The 23,362-nt window shown below is 45.8% G+C and overlaps 1 protein-coding gene across 1 annotated transcript in view; it reads right to left on the reverse strand.

Annotated features, from left to right (window-relative positions):
- The window catches only part of LOC115092958 (E3 ubiquitin-protein ligase HERC2-like), a 2,733,734-nt gene that overhangs the window by 537,487 nt on the left and 2,172,885 nt on the right, over nucleotides 1-23,362 (reverse strand).

Here is a 23,362-nt window from a genome sequence, read left to right on the forward strand (position 1 = left end):
GCTAGTTTTTCTTTGCTGCTTGTCCCTTTATCAGCACCTTGTGGTTTTTTCTGACACCCTTTCTGCTTGCTATATTCCCCCTTCATTGTGCTGTAGGATGTTGATGCCACTTGTCTTGCCACTTTGCCTCTCGTGCTGCCTTCGAGGATTCATGCAACTGTTATCAGTGCTCTCTTTTGAAGCTGTGGTGTGTTTTTGACACTCTCACTGCTGCTTTGCACCTCTGTTAAAGCACTTTTGCCAGTCCTGGTACCCCTTTGCCCCTTTACAGTGCCTTAGGCTATTCATGTCACTTTGGTGCCACTTTGCCACAGTACCTTGGAGCTCTTTTCTCGTTCTGATTGCTCCCCAGATGTTTCATCCGAATCGATAAGAAAACCCCAATTCTGCAGCCAAAAATACTTCCCCCATTGACTTTAATGGCAAACGAAAACGAATTAAACTAATAAATTGTTTTTTTTTCCTATGAACTAATGAACCGAATTGGGGTCCCCACAAAATGTGAAACGAAACATATTTTTTTCCTTCTGCACATCCCCAACATGCATCTCTTTCATGTGCAAAATGTGGTTCTTGCTCTCCTTGCCACCTGGCAATTGAGTAGCACTGAAAAGAACAGAGGGGAGGGATTGGAGCAGGAAGTTCACACAATAGAACAGAGCCATTCTGCCCCAGTGTCCCCTCCCTCTCCTGACATGAAAGCATAGTTCCATCTAAGCTGAGCTCGTGAGCAATTGCTCATACATTTCAGAGCATCATTCAAAGGTTTTACATGGTCACGCACATAAATATCTGTGTGCGCTATATACAGAAATGCAACACTAAAACACTAAAAAAATGATGCTCAGATGAAAAAAAAAAATCGTATACACCTAGTCACTTCTTGGAGGAGTACTGTCTGACAGTGCCGCAGTTTGCTGCAGAGTCAGAAGGGAGAAGTTGCAGCAGGGTTAAGACAGTTTTTTCCTGCTTATCCTTGCTCTACTACTTGCTCCCATTCTCTCCCATTCCCCTGGCACATTTGCAGTCAGCATCAGAGGAGGACAGAATGGGTGAGGTTGGATCTGATAGGAGAGCAAAGAAGACCTAGTCAGCTCCCTGCTCCAGACTCTCCCCTCCCATCCTGTCCCACGCCACCTGCTGCTTGCAGTAAAGGGCTCTTCTCTGGTCTGCTGTCTAAAGGGGAAGGGCTGGAGTGTACACAACTCAACTCAGTAGCTCAATGTGCTCCCATGACTTGGAATTCAGCTGACGGCAGATGGGAGGAGGCAGTCTCCCAAAGCTCCAGTCAAACCAGAATAATTGTGGTAAATGCTGAAAAGGGTGAGGGGAGAAGGGGTAAATGTAATTGATTAACCAGCATCTGAAAAGGAAGAACAAATTGCATTCACATAGTTTTGCCCAATGTTTAGCCAAAAGGAACAACAGGCATAGAACCCAAGTAATTGCTTGGAAGAAGAGGTGGCAATGGCATCAGGGTTTGTGGCAAATCCCATCTGCTGAATGACTACAAGAAAAGATATGACCTCCTAGGTCAGATGGGGTGTAAAGAAGAGAGCCAAGGCATAAAAGTGCTATCCCTTCAATGGGAACATAAAGCCAAGACTCCAAGCATGGATGGGAAGCTTTAACTGAAGCTCATCCAGTGTCGGCACTTCTATGGCAGGCATATCCTTCCACCCGGCAGAATAAGCCCAGGAGACAGAGAAGTACCTTGGCTAAGCAAAGCATGAAAAGCACCATGGCTTCTCCATTGACATTTCAAATGAAAGTCAGAAGAAGTGAAGAATATAAAGAGGCAGACTTCTAGGCTGCAGAAATCAATCTTGGACAACACCCAGATTATACCAACCCCTGCTGATCCCATCAGGAAGTTGCCACCAAGACTGACTTCTCTTCTCCCTAGACAGGAGCAACTTATACTGAGAGAAGGTAAGAAGAATTCTAGACAACACTCTGATGAGAGACAAAACAGGAATGCTGCAAGAGCCAGCCCCTTTAGAAATAGGACTGCTTCACTGACTAGTAGAACACATTGCTCACCAGCCTGGCATCATTATCAAAACCCTATTGCTCAAGATAACTCATTATTCCACCTAATAACATTGTGGTACACAAAGTGGAAGCAATATCTGCAGTGTCAAGAAAAGCCTTGCTCCCATTGACAGAGTACATCTGAAAGAGAAAACGAGAACCCTTAAGTGACTGCAACAAAGGTGCAAGGCCTCTTTTCTGAGACCCTCTGTTCCCTGATATATGCAATCATCTATATAGCCAGTTGTCTGAAAGTTCACATGCTACTTGTGTTGCAGAGGGGATAGAACCCTCCTTTCAGACGAAGATTACCACCCAAACGAGACACTGATTTCAATAGCAGTCACAAAAACAAACATGCACTTACAGGCCGATGCATCAGCACGCCTTAAACAGGTGCTCATGATTGAGCACCTGCTTTCTTAACATACGCCGATCCACCTCTCCCCAGCACCCGATTATATATTTAAATGGGCTGCCATGATAAAAAGGAGGCACAAGGGAAAAATTTGAATCCCTAGCACTTCCTTGGCATCAGGTGCCCAGGACAGGTGGCTGTCAGTGGGTTAGGAAAACGGACGCTCAATTTTATGAGCGTCCATTTTCCTAACCTGTGCCCAGCCACAGGTTAGGAAAATGGATGGGAGAATACAAAATGAACAGGGTCACCCCAATCCTGGAAACTTTCTACTCTCCATATGAAAGTGGGGCCCAGTCACTGACATATGAGGTTCCATTGGTGACACAACAAGTCACTGGACTGCCTAATTGGATATTATGACAATGACAACCAGGTGCAGGGATGCCAGCAAAAGTGATCCAGTTGACCCTGCTGCTTTTCCCCATCTCGGCTCCCCCTAGGGGACATGCAAGAAATTATACTGATTCATGAAGATAAAGGCCCCGGCTGGATCAATGAACCTGTGAGGGACTACACCTTGGAGACTTCCCATGAAGGGTATTCAGAGCAAAAGCCAATATGGGAGGGGACCAGTAAAGGCCTGGCCCCTCCCCATGGACGGGAGCATCTAAACTACATCTCAGTGTATAGTCAATTACAGTGCACAAGCCTGTGATATTTTCCAAGAGGAAGCACACACTAGAGAGCACTGAGAAACTGTTGTGCATCTGCATCTAATTTCCAGCCTGCAACTGCAGTGCCTTGCTCTCACGCAGTGGTACTCCGTTGTGCTGAAAGTGGCATATATGCGCTCATTATTGCAGCATCCATGTGCATACTTCATGTCATGCCTAGATCGGCTGACAAGTGCACTGTGCAAGAGTTAACCATTGAGAAGAGTGCGGTGGTGCCATTCCCAATGGTGCCACATAGCACCCCATTGTGCCAGACACATGAAGGCCATAGATGGCTCGTGGTGTCACCTCTTGATGGCCCCTGATGGAAACATTACATATTCGATGGTGGGAACAGCACCCAGGGCATCTACAGCACCCCAGGCACCCACCACAACATTTGGTAGTGACAAATTTGTCCATGGTGTCCAAGCACCCCATGGTGCTGACAGTGTTAGTGGTGTCTGGTGGCACCCATAGTGCTCAGAGGTCTAGATAACTCCTGCTGGTGTCAACCGTACTCGCAGCTCTCCACTTTCTCAATAACATCCCATGGAGTTAGAAGCATTCATAGCGCTTGATGATATTAATGGAACCCCGACGGCTCAAGGTGCCCGACGGAGCCCACAACGTTCAAAGCGCCCATGATGCTCAAGAGCATCAACAGTGCATACAGCATTTGATGGTGCCCATGGAACTGATTGTGCCCACTAGCATCGATGACGCCCATGGCACTCGATGCTGCCCATGGCATCAACAGTGTCAATGGTGGTTGATGACATCCATGGCATCCAAAGCAACTGACAGTGTTAATGGCATCCATGTTGCTTGACAGCACTCTATAGTATCCATGGTGCTCAATGGTGTCAATGGCGTCCACAGTGTTAAGTGTGCTTTACGGCATTCAATAGTGTCCATGGGGCATTAAAGGCATCCTCGGTGCTTATGGCTTCCAGCATCAGTCTATTGATGCTCTGGCATGGATGTGCATGGATGTGCATGGGTGTGCATGGGCAATATGGGCTTGGCATCAAAGATGCAGCAGAAAAGTTGAATGTCCATGCTCATACTCACCCTCTTTCCAAATGAGATGCATTGCCAGAGCAAGCTGACATGCAGGAGGGGAGTCTACATCATTCAAGGCACCAAAGGTGAATATTAACTTGGGTCCAAGGAGACTAGCTTCCAAAAGTGTCGGGAGCTCTCCTTCCCATGGGAATGATCCAGTCTTGAACTGCTTCACTGAGCCTCCGTTGATGCCCAGCGGTTGGAAGAAACTTTCGTCTGGATGGGAACTCAGGCAAGTCCCCAGGCCAGAGGTCTACTTGGACCTCACATGGACTGCATACAGGTAGTCCCATGAGGAACCTGACAAAGGCACAAAACAGACAAATTAAAGGAGAGGACAACACAAATAAACTGTAGAAGCATTATTTATTAAGGAGAAGAGAACAACCTCTGCCAGGCTGCACAGTGCACTAGGCCAGTCATTTGGCTAGCAGAGAGGCTTGTAAAGGGAGAAAAACAAAATAAATACCATAAGGTCTAAAAAAGAAAAAAAAAAGGATACTATAAAGACTCTGTTAAAAAAAAAAGAAGCTGCTGCAGCTTCTGAATTTTCAAAGCAGTAGTTGTGAGGGAGAAAGCAAAGCTTATACCATGATCATATGGCTCCACAGAAAAAGAAAGAAAGACTGAAAGGCTCTGCCAAGGAGGCATGGAGGAGATTACAGCTGCATATGCTCAGCAGAGCATGCTAAAGCTCTAGAATCTTTGAGATCAAAGTTATGTGCCAGACTCCATGGTGCGAGGATTGCCATCCCAATTGTCCTCGGAGATACATACAATCTATATGCTAGCAGAGATACTGCACTTCAGTTACACATTAACAGAACATAGACCGATCCATAAGAATAAGGGACCACATATTAGAAACAAAGACATGCAAACGAACACATGATATAGAAAGTCAGAGAAACAAGACTCTCTGAACAGTGAAACATTGAAGAAAGAAAAAAGAAATGCATTTCCTCCTATACTGAGCAAAAGCCAAAGATATAAGGAACACACTTTCCCGAAATGACATATTCCAAGAACTAAAAATTCAAAATATATTTTTAAATACTTTTGTCATGTGATCCTTTTATTTTTCTAATCAGGTTAGTTCTGGTCTTTCTTTTTCACTTTCACCTTTTCAGTCTTTTCCTAACTCCTTTTCCAGGGTCTCTCTTCCAATTTCTGTGTCTTCTCTCTCCCTGTCTTATTCGCCTCTTCGCCTACATCTATTTTGGACAATGATTTTGCCTTTTCATCTTTTTTTTTCCATTTATCTCATATACCACTCTGTCTACCCATAGCTAGAGTTTACTCCCACTTCTCTTACCCTCCAGGCTTCAATCTGCCTCTTAACTTTTCAACTACTAGCAGTATTCCATCTCCTGCTCTCACCCCATTTTTCCCTTTTTCCCTGTCTGCTATTCTTTCACACAGTCTCAAACCCTTTGGTCTCTTCCCCCTTGCTCCCCTCTCAGTATGCCACTTCATTTGTGAAAAGATTATGATGTAACTGTTACGACCATGGCTGCTATGCCGCCTCCTCACCACCAGAGGTCCTCCACGAGCATGTTCTTCTGGCTGGGCCACTCCCTCCTTCCTGTCTACTCTATACCCCAGACTTTCCTTGATAACCCTGTCTAGCAGTTTCATCAGTGCTTCAGCATCGAGCTCGCCTGGGCTCCCTGCTCTAGCCTTCCGTGCCTTTGTGTATCCGGCCTACGGGCCTTCTGACCTGACCTGCCTTGCCTTTGTGTATCTGGCCTACGGGCCTTCTGTGCGTGTGTGGCCTACGGGCCTTCTGAGCGTGTGTGGCCTACGGGCCTTCTGACCTGCCTTGCCTTTGTGTATCTGGCCTACGGGCCTTCTGACCTGCCTTGCCTTTGTGTATCTGGCCTACGGGCCCTCTGCCTATTGTGTGTGTGTGGCCTACGGGCCTTCTGCCTATTCAGTGTGTGTGGCCTACGGGCCTTCTGCCTATTGAGTGTGTGTGGCCTACGGGCCTTCTGCCTATTGTGTGTGTGTGGCCTACGGGCCTTCTGCCTATTGTGTGTGTGTGTGGCCTACGGGCCTTCTGCCTATTGTGTGTGTGTGGCCTATGGGCCCGCTACCTTTTGTGTGTGTGTGGCCTATGGGCTTTCTCCGCTCTGCTGCCTTCAGCCTTATATGTTTTGCCTTTTGTGTGTCTGTGGCCTACGGGCTTTCTCCGCTCTGCTGCCTTCAGGCTTATATGTTTCATGTTCAATGTTAGTGCTGTCTTGGTTTGTCTGTTCAGTTCTCTGTCAGTCTTGTTACCTCAAACCAGTCACTTATACCTCCAGCCATTATCACTCTTACCTGCACGCTTCCTGAATTCATCCTTACCAGCACCCAGTTCCAGTTTCCTGTACACCTTTACCTACATTCACGCTCACACATACCTCCATGCTGTTCCAGTATTCAAGTTCACCCTTACCTTCATGCATCTGGTATCAGGTATCTCCAGCCACTATTAGACCTAGTCTGCTTATTCCACCTTCCCACTTACCCATAGGGTTTACTCATTCCTGCCTGCACCAGCCAGTACTAGACACTACTGTCTCTCTCCACCCCGAGACACTCCTCATAGCAGTGTTCAATACATGAGACCTGTGCCCAGTCGTAACAGTAACACTGTGGCAACACTGTCTAGCAATTACTGCAGAGTTGACAGTTCTCTTTCTTAGGGCCTGATTTTCAAAAGCATTTATACACAAAAATTGGGTTTCACACATTTAAATGTATTGTACCCATGTAAGTGGCTTTTGAAAATTGCTACAATATATGTTATCGAATTGTCAGTAGTTTTTACATAAGTGCACTTTAAAGTGCATAAATGGGATTTTGAACATTGTTATGATAGTATATTAAATTTCATCTTAGTGAACATGGTCATGAATCCCAGAGTATTTTGCTTCTGATCTCATTCCATCTTAGCTCATAGAAATCCCTTATAAAGGTGGTCTACCTGTTATTCCTACATTAACCTAGAAGTTCTTGGTAAACAGGAGCTATACAGCTGTGAGGAAAGCAGAAACCAAAACTACAGGAAAAGATAGTGTGATGATTCCTTAGTCTTGCTTTAGTCCCTATGCTTCAAAAAGCAGGAAAATCTCTAGATTTCCTCCAGTAGGAGCATTTGGGAGAGTTAGAAATAGCATGCTACTAAGATGGATGCCAAGGACTACAAATCCCAGAAATCTTGGGAGTAGGTTGCTAGAATAATTTGAGTAGGTAGGTGTGGCAGATAGGTTGTGGTCACCCACTCTTGAAGTAGTAAGCTAGCAAATGTTTAAAGTGAGTTCTGCCAGCAATGTAAGAGGCAGAGGGACACACAGTAAGATAGCAACACAGCAGACCAGATAGCACAGCACAGCAGAACTGCAGAGATTGAGACCTCATAACCAGAGAGGCAGTTCAGCCCAAGAGCTTAGTGAAATGGGTCAGAGGACCCAGATCTTGAAGAAGGATTTAATAAACAACTCACAAGATTAAGTTAAGTTTTCCTTTTTTGGGAAAGAAAGCGGATATCTTTAAGCTTCAAGACTGTATTTTTCCTTGGGCGAAATAAGTAAATGAAAAGACTTCCTAGAAGTCCTGTTGTGAACCAGCTAAATACATAAGAATGCAGGGTAACCATAGAGAGCTTTGTCCTTCAGGTTTTGTGTTTGTTTTTTGTCAGTTAGCTAGCACTCAGGTAATTGACTGTATTTTTACTAAGAGGCAGGACCTGTTGCAGCTTAAGTGCAAATCAAACAGTGGTCAAGATAAGGACTCAAAGGATATCAAAGTAAAGCAGAAAGAGAAACTCCCTGCTGAATTTTTACTTTTTAAAAGAATGGAAAAGGAAAGAATGACCTTGCAATCAGAGGGATTGAGACCATGCAGCTTCAAGGTCCTGGAAGCAGGAATTGAAGTCAGCCAAACAACATTGGGATTGAAAATTTAAGGGGAATGAAGTTACTATAGAGGAAATCCCAGCCATGCTGAATGTCTCTGATTTAAAATCACAGTAAAGGGATTTAAAGTGACATTTGGAGCCTGAAGCTAGGTTGCTATTGGAGCTGGGGCAAGTAGTCTAGACTACTGGGCATTTCGGTAATTCCCAGAGAGGGTGAGATGAAATAAAAAGTTTTGTTTATATTGGAATAAGATGATTGCCGACTAAAGGGGAAGTTCCACTGGCTAATGCTGAAGAAAGAAGAGGCACTAGATATGCTGAGTGTTCTTCTCTTGAGAACAGTTGAAGTGGCTCCAGGATCAGCCTTGAGAACAACCAGCCCATGTTTTAAGGTGGGATCATGAGCAGTGGATCTTAAGTAAAGCACCTCTAACTCAACATTATGTTTTTTAATTTTGATAAATGCTTAACTATTTCTCAACATTGTCACTGGATCAGCCTTCTCTCAAGGATTACCCTTCAAGTCAAGACTCACAGTACCCCAGCAAACATTCAGAGGTGCCCGCCTCATGACAATAGAAATTCTATGGCTACCAGCAAGCAGGGAAACAGCCAAGAGATGCACAGGTGGATAGAAAGTAGAGGCTGATCAGAGGAAGACCAGGGTAAGCTTATTTACTGTTACTGCAGATGAAAGACTGAATAGCCTAATATTAGCAAATTAGCATCCTTTCAGCTTGCAACCTAGAAAGGATTTTGGCGGTGGCCTACAATTTGGAGTTAGCTCATATGCTTTTTGTACATAAATGGTTTGCCATGGAGCAACAGGGAAAAAACATTGCTGCAACGGTGAAATAATGTGCATTAATAAGGTAAAAATTTGGCAAAATTTGCCTAGCTGTGCAATTTTTTTCAGATGTCCTGGCAGAGGACGAGTACAGATTGCAAGCAGCACCCTGTCACATACATTATGGTAGCAGTGGCTGGATTTACTGAAACCACCTGAGCAGATGTGAGAGAGAAACAGTTGGAAGTTCAGGGTAGCCAAAGCAACTGGGAGGCAGTCAAAGTGATTAGAAGAAGTTATCAGACCAAAGCAGACTGCTGAAAGAGATGTAGAGGAAGCTGTGAGAGCAGCCCAGATGACTGAGAGTGCTGAGGAAAGCCTGAGATGCCCATATCACCTACACTTTGGTAAGTGTAGCTTTTGCCACAACTTCTCCAAGTATTTAAGGGTCAAATGGGAGATCAGGAACCAGGGGCATAATCTTTGTAGTAAATTGCCATACCATAAGAGCATTAACACCCAGGACTCATAGAGCAATAACCTTACCTACGAAAGGGCAGCACTACTAATGTTACTACAGGCTCTAAAAACACCAAAACACCTAGTATTGGAAAAACAGACTAAGCTATAGATTCCTACACATACACTAGCAGAATTCCTCACTGCAATCACACAAACAGAACACAAACACAAACAGAACACAGAACATTCGTTTTCAGTTTAGATATTTTACTTTGCCTGTATAGACCACATATCATGTCAAATTGTACTCGATATCTCCACTGCGAGCAGAAATATCATTGCCAAGCGTGCACACAGGCTCAGCGTGGAAGGACCCGATGGCAACAGGCTGAGGAAAGCATTGTTAAATACTTGAACTTTTCAGACAAAACAAAGATAATCATGGCTTCCCGGAAGTTACTGGAGTTGAAATATGGCAATGCTAAGCTCTTGCTGTTCCCTGATTTTTCTGCGAAGGTGCAGGTTGCTTAGAGGGAATTCTCCCCTTATTGCACTCAATTATTTCAATGAAGGGTGCACTTTTCGCTCCAATTCCCTGCACGGTTGAAAATCTTTCATGAGGGAGAAACTAAGCTGTTCACTTCTGCATCTGAAGCAAAATCGTTCGTGGAATCTCTATAGTGATAATGTCTTCTTTATACCTGACGGGGGTACTGCCCATGTTGTCTTGTTTTGGGTTATCAGGAGTATGTTATCTATTTACCAGTGTTATCTTTATGAATGTTAATTTCTAACTCTGCTTCTCTGCCTTGAGACTCTGGTCGCATTGAGACTCTAGGCACATTCAAAATGCCTTGACCTTCTCTTTTACTCTATTTTTGTATGATTTTGATTGCGGGACAGTGAACTTTTTCCATCATTTTTCTTGACGTGGAGATGGTTGCATGTTAGCTCCCTTATCGCTCTCCTTGGTGTGGATGTGAGCTGTTGTTTTTTGAACATCAACCTTTTTTTCCTTCGACTACGTGAGTAAGACATATAACGCACTAAGAGTGACATTCCCTCGAAAAAACACCGCCACATTCAAACAGGACAATTTGTTTGTTCTATATCGAATCAACTTACCATAATTCCAACTAATTTGGTGTGAAGTTCCAATATTATTCATGTGAGATAACATAAGCAACCGTTGGTACAGCCCCCGAGGCAGCTCCGTCGTGAGCGAAACTCGGCCAGAGTCGGGCTAACACGAATAAAGAATCCCTTTTACACCGATCACCATTGTTCGTCCTGCTTCTCAGCATAATTGATTGGTTTCCGATTTGCTTTCTGAGTCCTGGTACTGATTGCTGCATGTTTCTTTGAGTAGGAGTTGGCGAGGCTATTTAGTTGGGCTATGGCTGCTTTGACAAGATCATGGTGATCCTGGGAGGCCTGTGGGAAAGTTGCTGCAGTTTGGAGTGGAGAGAAGAATCACCTCGGTGCCGATGGACTACGTGGCAACTTTCTTGATGACGACTCAGGGTTCTATGGGGATTTCTGAGGGGGGGGGGGGGAATAACAGTTGGGATCATGTGTCTGTGTTTTTTTGGGTTTGTTTTATTTTGTGTTTAAATGGAAGGGTGTGCATGGGTATGAATGTGTGTATGCATGTGTGTGGCTGTGGAGTTTGTTTGATCGGATTAGGGAAGTCCACCTTACTCTGCTTCCCTTGGCATTTGAGTACATTGCCGCTCAGTTGCTGCAACAGGGTTTTGTTGCCCCCGATCACGATGGAGGGTGCCTAGGCTGGGAGGCTCAACCTCAGGGTTTTCTCTCTAATCAGTGACTTTGATCTCAAAGTTTATCTCTGATATCTGATATCCTGATATGCTCACTTAACATTGATAATCTCCATTCACTGATCAAGAAAAAAAAAATACTAACCAACTTTAAAAAGCATAGAACCTCCATATCTTTCCTACAGGAAACACATCTGGATGATCTTGAGCATGCCGAACTGCACAGGGAATGGGTTGGGCAATGTTATTTCTCTTCTTATTCCTCCAGGCAAAGGGGTTCTGTTTGTTAAATTTACTTCATTCACCCTTGAAAAACAGGTTTCTGATTCTTGGCGGGCATGCTACATGGTACCATTTACATTTTGTTAATTTGTGAATCACCAAACCACAACAGGACTAGGCAATGTACAAAAGAGAACATGCATAATAAGTAACATAAAATAAAACACACTTTTAAACAAGAGTAACAAAGAGAAAAATATAAAATCAACTAAAACATTAAATAAAACCACATATTAAAATTATAATAAAATCAAAATAATGTGTACATTGAAGAAATCTAAAAATAAGCAAGATTAAAAAGGTATGTTTTTACTAACTTTCTGAATCTCTTAATAGAATCAGACTGCCTAATTTCAATAGGAAATGAGTTCTAGAGAGTAGGCCCTACAACTGAAAAAGCACACTCTGGAGTAACATGGAGTCTGGTAAGCCATGGAGATGGTATATTCAGTAGGCTACATTGGAAGGAATGCAGAGCATGTTGGCTGATAAAATCGCAGGATGGCATTGGCCCAAATACTTGATTCATCATACAAGAGTTTAAAAATAATCATAGCAACCTTATATTTTATCCTCTCATGATTGGAAAGCCAGTGAAGCTCCATCAGGGTTGAGGAAATGTGTTCAGTGCGCTTCAGACCAAAAAGCAAGTGAACGGCTGCATTGAGTAATAACTGCACAGGGCGAAGAGACACATGAGCTAAACCAATGTAGAGAGAATTACAATAGTCTAAGATAGGAAAAAGAGAAGCCTGAAGGACAGTGCGGAATTCACAAAGATGGAGAAGCTTTTTGAGGCCTGCCAAGACACGAATTCTGTAGAAGACTTGGGAAATGACGTGTCTGATTTGGGGACGAAATGACAAGGTGTTGTCTGAAATAAAATCAAGACTTTTGATTTGCTTCTGAATAGTGAATGTTGCAGCCGTGAAGCAGAATAGAATTGAAATTAACAGCAGTGTAAGGACTATAAGAACATAAGAAATTGCCATGCTGGGTCAGACCAAGGGTCCATCAAGCCCAACATCCTGTTTCCAACAGAGGCCAAAAACCAGGCCACAAGAACCTGGCAATTACCCAACCACTAAGAAGAACCCATGCTACTGATGCAATTAATAGCAGTGGCTATTCCCTAAGTAAACTCGATTAATAGCTGTTAATGGACTTCTCCTCCAAGAACTTATCCAATCCTTTTTTGAACCCAGCTACACTAACTGCTATGGATGGCAAGAAACTCAGTTTTGGCCATATTTAATGATAATTTATGATGTTTTGACATTTTTGAATAGCAGAAAATGTAGAGATTACTTACCTGATAATCTCGTTTTCCTTAGTGTATGCAGATGGACTCAAAACAAGTGGGTATAGTGTGCTCGTGCTAGCAGTTAGAGACGGATCTGATGTCAGCACGGGGTACATATACCCCCACAGGAAGTGCAGCAACTCAGTAATCATCCTTGAAAAATCTTTATGGATATATGTGTGACTGACCGATCAATTAAATGAACAGGATTACCTTGACCGATTGATAGTAGCTGGAGACCGCCAGTGTTCTCAACCGGAAGGCGTCGACACCCGGCAGGGTGGATGCCCTATATAAGAAAGCATGGCTTACCGTGAGTCGGTGCATCCCCATGTATACTGGCAGCCGGGCGGGATGCTGAGTCCACCTGCATACACTAAGGAAAACGAGATTATCAGGTAAGTAATCTCTACATTTCCTAGCGTGTAGCAGATGGACTCAAAACAAGTGGGATGTACAAAAGCTACTCCCGGACTGGGTGGGAGGCTGCCCGAGGTCCGTTTAGGATTGCCCTCGCAAATGCTGTGTCCTCCCTGGCCTGGACGTCCAGACGATAGAATCTGGAGAAGGTATGGAGGGAGGACCACGTTGCCGCTTTACATATCTCTGCCGGCGACAGCATCCTTGTTTCTGCCCAGGAGGCCGCCTGCGCTCTGGTAGAGTGAGCCTTGACCCGTAGAGGTGGTGGTTTTCCCGCTTCTACGTAGGCCGCCTTGATAACTTCTTTGATCCAGTGGGCGATGGTTGCCCGTGAGGCCGCTTCCCCTTGCTTCTTCCCGCTGTGAAGGATGAACAGGTGGTCCGTCTTTCGTACTGCTTCCGACATTTCCAGGTATCTGGACAGCAGCCTGCCAATGTTGAGATGGCGCAGTATTTGACCTTCTTCCGACTTCTTCAAACCTTCCGTGGTTGGCAAGGATATAATTTGGTTAAGGTGGAAGTGTGAGACTACTTTGGGTAAGAAGGAAGGAACCGTGCGAAGATGGATAGCCTCTGGAGTGATTCTGAGAAACGGATCACGGCAGGACAGCGCTTGTATCTCTGAGATGCGGCGTGCTGAGCATACGGCCAGCAGGAACACCATCTTCAAGGTTAACAAACGGAGGGACAGGCCTCGGAGGGGTCTGAAGGCGGGTCCCGCTAGAAATTCCAAAACTAGGTTGAGGTTCCACAGGGGCACTGACCACTTCAGTGGCGGGCGAATGTGTTTGACTCCTTTCAGGAAACGTGAAACGTCTGGGTGTGTGGCAATGCTGTTGCCTTCACTCCTGGGACCGTAGCAGGATAGCGCTGCCACCTGAACCTTGATGGAATTGAGGGACAGACCCTTCTGAAGTCCATCTTGCAGGAAATCCAAAATGATAGGGATTTTAGCGGCATGTGGATTGGTGCTGTGAGTGTCGCACCAGGCTTCAAATACCCTCCAAATCCTTATATATGTTAGTGATGTGGAGAATTTGCGTGCTCGGAGGAGTGTATCTATTACCGGCCCCGAGTATCCCCTTTTCTTCAATCTAGCCCTCTCAATGGCCAGACCGTAAGAGAGAACTGAGCAGGATCCTCGTGGAGGATGGGACCTTGCCGCAGCAGGTCCCTGTGTGGAGGCAGGGGTAGTGGATTCCCTGCCAGCAGTCTTCTCATGTCTGCGTACTAGGGTCTTCTTGGCCAGTCCGGGGCCACTAGAAGAACTAGGCCTCTGTGCCGCTGAATCTTGTGTATAATGGCGCCCAGCAGGGGCCATGGAGGAAAAGCATATAGCAGGATCCCCTGAGGCCATGGCTGTACTAGAGCATCGATCCCATGGGAGAGAGGATCTCGTCTGCGACTGAAGTATCTGGGTATTTAAGCGTTGGACCTGTCCGCTAGTAGGTCCATGCCCGGAGTCCCCCACTGATCCACAATCATCTGGAAAGCTGTGGGCGACAGCTGCCATTCCCCCGGGTTTAGGCTTTCTCTGCTGAGGAAGTCTGCCGTGGTGTTGTCCTTCCCGGCGATGTGGACGGCGGAGATGTCCTGAAGATTCGCGTCTAAGGATACCTGTCGGCTTCTGGTTCCGCCCTGTTGGTTGATGTATGCCACCGTGGTGGCGTTGTCCGACATTACTCTGACTGCTCTGTTTCGAAGTCTGTGGGCAAATCGTAGGCAGGCTAACCTGACTGCCCGTGCCTCTAGTCGGTTGATGTTCCACCCCGACTCTTCTCTGTTCCACCGCCCCTGGGTGGTTAGCTCTTTGCAGTGTGCTACCCAGTCGCTCAGGCTGGCATCTGTAGTGAGCAGGGTTCAGGTTGGGGAGGACATCCTTGACCCCCGGCTCATGTGGCCGGGCTGCAGCCACCACCGTAACTGATTCCGTACTCTGGCCGGTAGAGGTAGATGCACGGTGTAGTTCTGTAATCATGGGCGCCACCGAGATAGGAGGGCGCGCTGTAACGGTCTCATATGAGCCCGTGCCCATGGTATCACTTCCAGAGTGGAGGCCATTAGGCCGAGGACCTGTAGGTAATCCCAAGCTGTGGGCCAAGTGGTGCTTAGCAGATCCTGCAAGCGATCCCGGAGTTTCGATTTCCTCTTGGAGGTCAGGCTGATCTTGTCTTCCTGGGTGTCGAATCGGACACCTAGGTATTCCAGCGACTGTGAAGGCTGTAGGGAACTCTTGTGTATGTTGACTACCCATCCTAGGCTTTCCAGAAGAGATATAACTCTGTTGGTTGCCTGGTGGCTCTCCTCCGGTGACTTTGCCCTGATCAGCCAATCGTCTAGGTAGGGATGGACGAGAATGCCTTCCTTCCTGAGTGACGCCGCCACCACTACTATTACCTTGGTAAAGGTCCGTGGCGCGGTGGCTAACCCGAAGGGTAGAGCCCGGAACTGAAAGTGCTAATCCAGGACTTTGAAGCGTAAATAACGCTGGTGATCCTGATGAATTGGGATATGCAAATAGGCCTCTGAGAGATCCAGGGATGTGAGATACTCCCCTGGCTGTATTGCACTTCGGACCGACCGCAGAGTTTCCATGCGAAATCCTGGGACCCGTAAGTGCCGGTTGACTGACTTGAGGTCCAGGATGGGTCTGAAGGTGCCCCCCTTCTTGGGGACAATGAAATAAATGGAGTAATGCCTAGAATTTATGTCTCATGCAGGCACTGGGATTATGGCTTTTAGGGACAGGAGTCTCTCCAAGGTAGCTGCCAGCGCCGCCCTCTTGAGGGGCGGACAAGGCAATTCACAAACTTGTCCGGAGGGAGATGAAGGAAGTCCAGATAATACCCTTCCCGGACAATGGCGAGGACCCACTGGTCCGAAGTAATCTCGACCCACCTGCGGTAAAATAGGGTTAGCCTGCCCCCTATGGCTTCTTCCCCCAGATGGGTCGGCTGATTCTCATTGTGGGGTGCGGCCGGGACCCGACTCCGAGCTGGCTCCCCTCTTGTTGTGCCTAGTCCGAAAGGACTGGTTCCTGGTCTGAGAACGAGGTGCTTGGTAGCGAGCCCTGTAAGGATTGAAGCGTTGAGAGCTTCTACCTCTGGATGGTCTAGGAAAAGGGCGCTAGGTCCTCCTTGACCTGTCTTCCGGTAGACGGGGTAATGGAGATGCGCCCCATTTATTAGCCAGTTTCTCGAGGTCGCTGCCGAACAGGAGGGATCCCTTAAAGGGCATTCTTGTAAGGCGAGTCTTGGAGGAGGAGTCGGCCGACCAATTTCGTAGCCAGAGGTGTCTTCTGGCTGCCACTGAGGATGACACTCCCTTGGCTGCCGTACGAACTAAGTCGGAGGCAGCGTCAGTGAGGAACGATAGGGCTGATTCCATTTCTTCTCCCGGGGTGTTGTTCCTGGCTTGTGATAAGCAGGAGCGCGTCACCACGGTGTAGCAGGTCGCAATTAGTAGGGACATGGCTGCCACCTCAAAGGCTTGTTCAGAATGGCGTCCATGCGCAGGTCATGTGCATCCTTGAGGGCCGCCCCTCCCTCCACTGGAATGGTGGTACGCTTCACAATTGCGCTAACTATGGCGTCTACCATCGGGCATGCCAGCAGCTCCTTGGTTGCCGGGTCTAGGGGGTACTTGCTAGACAAAGCCCGACCCCCTTTGAATGAAGCCTCCGGTGCATTCCACTCCAGATCGATTAACTGCTGTGCTGCTTGTAGAAGGGGAAAATGGGGGGGCCGTTTGACGCAGGCCTTCCAGCAGGGGGTTCATCCTAGGTTCCCCTGGGGTGCCCTGGCCCGGGATAGCCAGCTCTGACAGGCATTGAGAGACCAGGTCTGGAAGATCCTCCTTAGGAAAGAAGCGTCTCATGGTTCGATACGGTTCTATCCCTGAGGGGAGTTCTGCCTCCTCGGGGGGTTCGCCATCTTCCTCGGAGTAATCCGAGTCCCTATAAGTGGGACTTCCGGGTGGCGGGTGGCCATGCGTAGGTCTTGAGGGTCCCGGGGCAGGGTCATCCGGTACGTATGGGTCCGGTCGGGGATCAGACTGCATCTTGACGAAGGCATGAATCCCCTTGAATAATTCCACCCAGGAGAGCGAAGCAGGTTCTAGCCGTAGGGGCACCAGGTCTGTGGGGATCCCTGGCTGCTCACCGCGGCCTGCTAGGTTCGGGGTGTTCCCTGAGGAACTGGCAGTCAAACTGGGTTGAGACCGGCCCTGGCCTGGAACTCCCAGGGCCTCCTCACATTGGGCACACAGGGAGTCTGCTTCCTCGCTCTGTGTGGCTCTGAGGTGGCATGCTGAGCAGAGGCCTAGAGCTCTTATGCCTGACTCTGGAGGTGCCGGCTCTGCGGCCGCAGGAGCTCTCATACGCTCCATCGCATCTGATCTCCTATCAATGAGCGCCTATGCATGTGCGCCTATCAACGTGCGTCTATGAATGTGCGCCTATGAACGTGCGCCTATGAATGTGTCGTGCGCCTAACAATGCGCTTAGCAATGTGCGCGTAGCAATGTGCGCCTTATCAAGCAATGGGCGCCCAAGTATTCTCGGGCGCCTATCATACGCGCCCGTCGCCCCACTTAGATCAAGGCGGCGAACCAGGGCAGATGGCGACGGCGAGCAGGCAGGCAAAATGGCGACCTCCTTGGCGGGCTGCCACATAGGCAGACCCTGCTAGTCCTCGCTCTTCGGAGACCAGTAAAGTAAAGATGTACGCCTTACCTGATCTTCGGCGCTTCCCGGCTGCGACCCGGGCGGTCTCCGGCTGCGGGGGGAGAGGGTAAGTACCGTTACCGCCGTGCTCGAGGAAGTGCACCCGCTGCCTCTAAGCCGCGCCCGAACTCGTCTCGCTCGAGGGCTAAGTCCTCACCGGGACCGAGGCTGCCTCTATGCCGCGCCCGAGCCCTTCTCACTCGGGGGCTAGGTCCCTGCCGCGATCCGGCCACCACACCGAGGCGCTTACCTGCGAGGGACCACGGAAATCACCTCGGGAAACTCAACTGGGGAGGGACCCGAGGGTATCACCGCAGGAGTGCGGGGCTCGTCTTCAGGTAGGATTTCTGCTAAGAATTTAGACGTTATAATTTGGAAAAACGCTCAGTGAGCGTAAGGTAGCTCCAAACTGCTTTGGAGACGGAAATTACTGAGTTGCTGCACTTCCTGTGGGGGTATATGTACCCCATGCTGACGTCAGATCTGTCTCCAACTGCTAGCACGAGCACACTATACCCACTTGTTTTGAGTCCATCTGCCAAACGCTAGGAAAACAAATGTTAAGGTGTTCAAGTGTATCTTCCCATAATGGGCATATGCGTAAAACAAACTGAATGTCATCTGAATAGAGTTTGTAACAATCAGATAGGGTGACATGAAGTTTACAAACTGGAGCAAGATAAAGATTGAAAAGGGTGGAAGAACTTGCAGAACCCTTGTGGAACTCCAGCTTTTATAGAGGAAGTAGAAGAAAATTCATTTTTTAGTTTAATAGCTTGAGTGCGGTCAGATAGATAAGAGCAAAACCATTTAAGAACAGTACCTAAAATTCCAAATTCCTGAAGCCTGTAAAGTAAAATGTTGTGGTTAATCATGTCAAATGCCGCGGAAATGTCAAGTGATACCAACAGGAACTGTTGACCCAAATCAAGACCTTGTCTCAAGGCATCAGTAAGAGGGAGGAGTAGGAGCTCAGTACTTAAAGTTCCATGAAAGCTGTATGGACGTGGATCTAATAGTTCAGCTTTCTCAATATAATCATTCGGTTGGCTCAAAACAGCAGATTCAAAAATTTTAGTGAAAAAGGGTAAAGAGGAGATCGGCTGGTAATTATTAGGACCCGAAGGGTCAAGATTGTTTTTCTTTAACAAAGGACGAACAACAGCATGTTTTAAAGAAGAAGTCACTAGACCTTCGTTGAGTGAAAGACTGATGTGTTTAGACAAAATTGGAGCTATGATATTATGAGAACATTTAAAGAGTACTGAAGAACAAAGCATATGTGGACAAAGAGTATTGTTAGACTTGGAAATTAAATTTTCATCCTCAGTTGACAAAACAATTTCAAAATTGTTCCAAGAGGAAGCCACAGGGGGAGTAGGCTGTGTACCATAACAGGACATCCAAGAAAGAAGAATATAATTTTTCAATTTTTAGTTTGAAAAAAATTGAAAACGATTCTGCAGAGGGAACATCACGTGATGTAGTGTGTGAGGTCTTATGATTGGTGAATGTTTTTGCAATGTTAAAAAGAACTTTAGGTTTATATCCTATTTCATTAATATTTTTGGAAAAATGATCCTTCATAGCTAAATTGGAGCAATCTTGATATTTATGAAGTAGTAGGCAAAAAGTCTGAGCAGGCTCAGAGGAGGGAGCTTTTCTCCAAAAGCATTCAGCTCTCCTAAGGGCATGTCTGGTGGTAAGAACAGAGGGCCTGATGTAACCAAGCGGGCAATTTAGAAATTATAGAAAGTAAAGATTTAAATGGAGAACTTGATCAAGAGCAGATGATAAGATTTGGTTCTATTGATTTAACGCATCAAAAAAATTCTTATAGTGAAGGTTAGTGAGTATTGGAGAGAGCACCTCGTGAAATGAGGAGGCGTCAATAGAAACTGGAGAGAATAACAAAGTGGTCCTAGTTAATGTTTATGCCCCAATAAATATTCCCATCAATTTTTCTCTTCCCTGGTTGCCAAAATCCTTTGTATGTGGTGGGTGGTGATTTTAATGTGATGGACAATCCTCTTATGGACTTCTCTCCATCCAAAACCCCCAAAAAGATACAAGCGAATATTGGCATTGGTTTCCTCTGCCAGGAACTTGGAGTAATAGACAGTTGGTGCATGTATCACCTTCAGAATAGAGAGTTTTCTTTTTATTCACATGCTCATCAAGGTCTATTCAAGAAATGATTACGTGCTATTATCAGAGTCTTGTTTTTCTTGGCTACAATTGTGTGAAATGTACGATGTGTCTTTCTCTGACCACTCTCTTATTGCTTGTAAATTAGCTTTTGTTGGATCAGGGAGTTGTATTTCGAGGTAGACGATGTCTCCTTTACTTTACCATGACAAGTAGTTTCTTCACTATCTCGGATTGCAATGGGATGATTACAAAGCTTTTAATTCTTCACCTGTGTCGGCTGTTACGTTTTGGAACGCCGCTAAGGCCATGCTCAGGGGCATATTTTGGCCTAACAAGTATGGAAAAGGCAGCAAATGCTCAAAAAGAACTGGCTTTATCTAAGTGGGTGGCTCATCTCAGGCACACGCATAAGAACATAAGAACATAAGAAAATGCCATACTGGGTCAGACCAAGGGTCCATCAAGCCCAGCATCATGTTTCCAACAGTGGCCAATCCAGGCCATAAGAACCTGGCAAGTACCCAAAAACTAAGTCTATTCCATGTAACCATTGCTAATGGCAGTGGCTATTCTCTAATGTTAATTCAATGGCACCTGATGTTAAACAACAGTTACAAGAGGCCCACAAGGAATTAGAATTACTGCTGGAGTCCAAGTCAAGACAAAACCTTTTGTATTATAGATACAAACTTTTTCAGTGGGGAACAAATTGGGTAAGTTACTAGCTCGTTTGCTCAAAATTTCTGCCCCCAAAACTTTTGTCCCTAGGCTTCAATTTGGCAATCAGTAGCACAAGGGTATAGAGGCGGTGCTCAGGGTTTTCAAGAGTTTTTTATAGGATCTTTATAAGAGTGAACCACAAAATCTCTCTCATAGACATCGTTTATTTTCTGATTGATTCTTTCCCCAACGCTCACAAGCAGATAAACTTAAATTGGAAGAGCTGATCTCTGTGGGGGAAATCAGGTGCAAGGGCTCTGTTTGGGTAAATTTCCAGGACCAGATGGTTTGGGCCCTGAATTGTTTAAAATTTTAGGGGGGAGGGTCTTTGAATCTTTGTGAGCATTCTTTTTGGAGGCTATGACTATAGGATGCTGGCTCCTGAAAATAACCTTGAAACCATAGTCCTCCTTTTAAAACCTGATAGGAATCCAGTAATCCTGGGTTCTTATTATCCAATGTTTTTATTGAATCAAATTGTTAAAATTCTCTCAGCTATTTTGGCTGCTCAGCTTATACGTACGGTGGTGTCCAGAGATCAAACAGATTTGATTGCTCATAGACATTCTACTTTGAATCTGCCTAAAGCCTTGTTGACATCTACGTTCAGAAGACAATCTGGAAAAGATGGATTTCTAGTAGAGATGGACACTGAGAAAGCATTTGATTAGGCGGAGGGGGTAATGGAAAAGTTCAATTTTGGGGACCTATTCATTAACTGGGTTAAAACTCTGTATGTTTCTCCAAGTGCACAGCTTCTGGTTCATAGAACTTGACCTCCCCTTTCCATCTTGAGTGGGGAACCCATCAGGAGTGCCCTTTGTCCCTGTTGCTGTATATTTTGGCAATAGAATCCTTGAATGGAGACATGGTCTCCATTCAAGGCCTAACAATAGGTAGGATACAGGTTCAGCTAAGCATGGTTGCTGATGATATGTTCTTGTTTATTCAGAATTTGCAAGCTTGCATGAGTGAATCATGGACTGTATTAATATGTATGGCTCTTTTTCAGGGCTTAAAATTAACTATTATATGTCCACGCCATTTCCACTTGACGCTGAACTACCCATAAGATGGAGAGGTGATTTCTCCCTGAAGTGGAGTGTGGAGGGCATGAAGTATTTAGGTATTTACATTACTCGTACTGTTTGCGGCTTGTATCTGCAGAATATAGGTGCCACTCTCCAGAAAGTTCAAGTGTTATTAGAGAAATGGGGATCCTTTCCATTATTCCTTTCTGGGTATTGCGTAGTAATTAAGATGATTATTCTCAACAAAGTGCTTTACCCTCTTCAAATGCTTCCTCTCTGGCTCAAAAGATCCAATGTTTTCCAATTGAGGTCTATGGTCTCCTCTTTCATTTGGAATGGGAGGCGGCCTAGAATAGGCTTAGATGTGCTTACACAAGATAAAGGGAAGGGAGGCCTGGCTGTACCAGACATATGTTGGTACAATGCCGCATGTCTTCTGCAGTATGTACAATGCTGGGCTTCACATCGTAGTAAATTTGATGAGGAGAGGCTACTGGCGGAATGGGCTTGTCCATATCAGGGGATGTATTTACTCCATCTCCAAAAATCCTCAATTCGAGGTCTAACTCTTAACCGCTTTTGGATGGGGGCTTTGCACATAAGCCTGCCTTAGTTACTCCCTTTTTTAACTCTTAATGGCAATTCGGTCTTCCCCGCCGGTTTGATCACTCTGTTTTTCACGTTTGGAGAGAGAAAGGTTTGTCTTGCCTTGGACACCTGGTTGACTCTGACGAGTGTATGTTATAGTCATTCCAGCAACTTCAGGAATCATGGGACCATCCCAAAGAAAAATGTTTGCCTATTTGCAGAGTCAACCAATTGATGGTTTACAGTGATAATGTGGCACTCCTTTCCTTTTCAGAAGCGGAGAAAACATTTTTGAAAAACATTCCATGTTTTAATAAAGTTAGTATTTGTGTTTGTTTCCTCTCCAAATATGCTTGTCAAATTATGAAGTGAGGATTTGAGACTTGAGTTGGATGAGTCTGATATCCGGCTAGCATTTGAAATGATTTATAGGTGTATGGTCCCGGTAAATTTGTGAGAAATACAGTTTAAAATTTTTCATCGCACTTACATATCAAGGGGGTGCATATGCGGCTTTGGGAATCTGATGAATGTTTAAAATGTCTGCATCTTAGAGGGGATTTCTGCCACTTGTTCACGGAATGTTCCATACTGAGTTCTTTTTGGCATAAAGTATTTGGTGCCATTGAGAATACGCAGGGATGTACAATTCCTTGGGATGGCGGACTTCTCTATTTGCACTTGTTTGCTGGTGGGGGACAGAGGTTTGTAGTGGTCTTGCTGACTTTAGCGAAAAAAAGTGATTCTATCCTGTTGGCATAACAATGAGATACCTGCTTATCAGGACAGAAGGGAAGCAATCATTAATAATGCTCGGATGGAGCATTTGAGAAAAAAGGAATCTGGCAATAAACGTCTCGTTCTGCACTTGAGGGGTTATTTCCAGTTATGGGAGAAAGTTCTGCATTGGTAGCTTGCTGAGGGATTTTGCTAACGATGCTATATCTATTGTGGTTGAATATGGTGCTGTTATTGTATTGATTGGTGTTGGTATGACTGAGCTTGCATGGAATGTGCATGGTTTGGGGTCGGGG

The sequence above is a fragment of the Rhinatrema bivittatum genome, chromosome 5 (assembly GCF_901001135.1).
Source record: "Rhinatrema bivittatum chromosome 5, aRhiBiv1.1, whole genome shotgun sequence".
NCBI lineage: Eukaryota > Metazoa > Chordata > Amphibia > Gymnophiona > Rhinatrematidae > Rhinatrema > Rhinatrema bivittatum.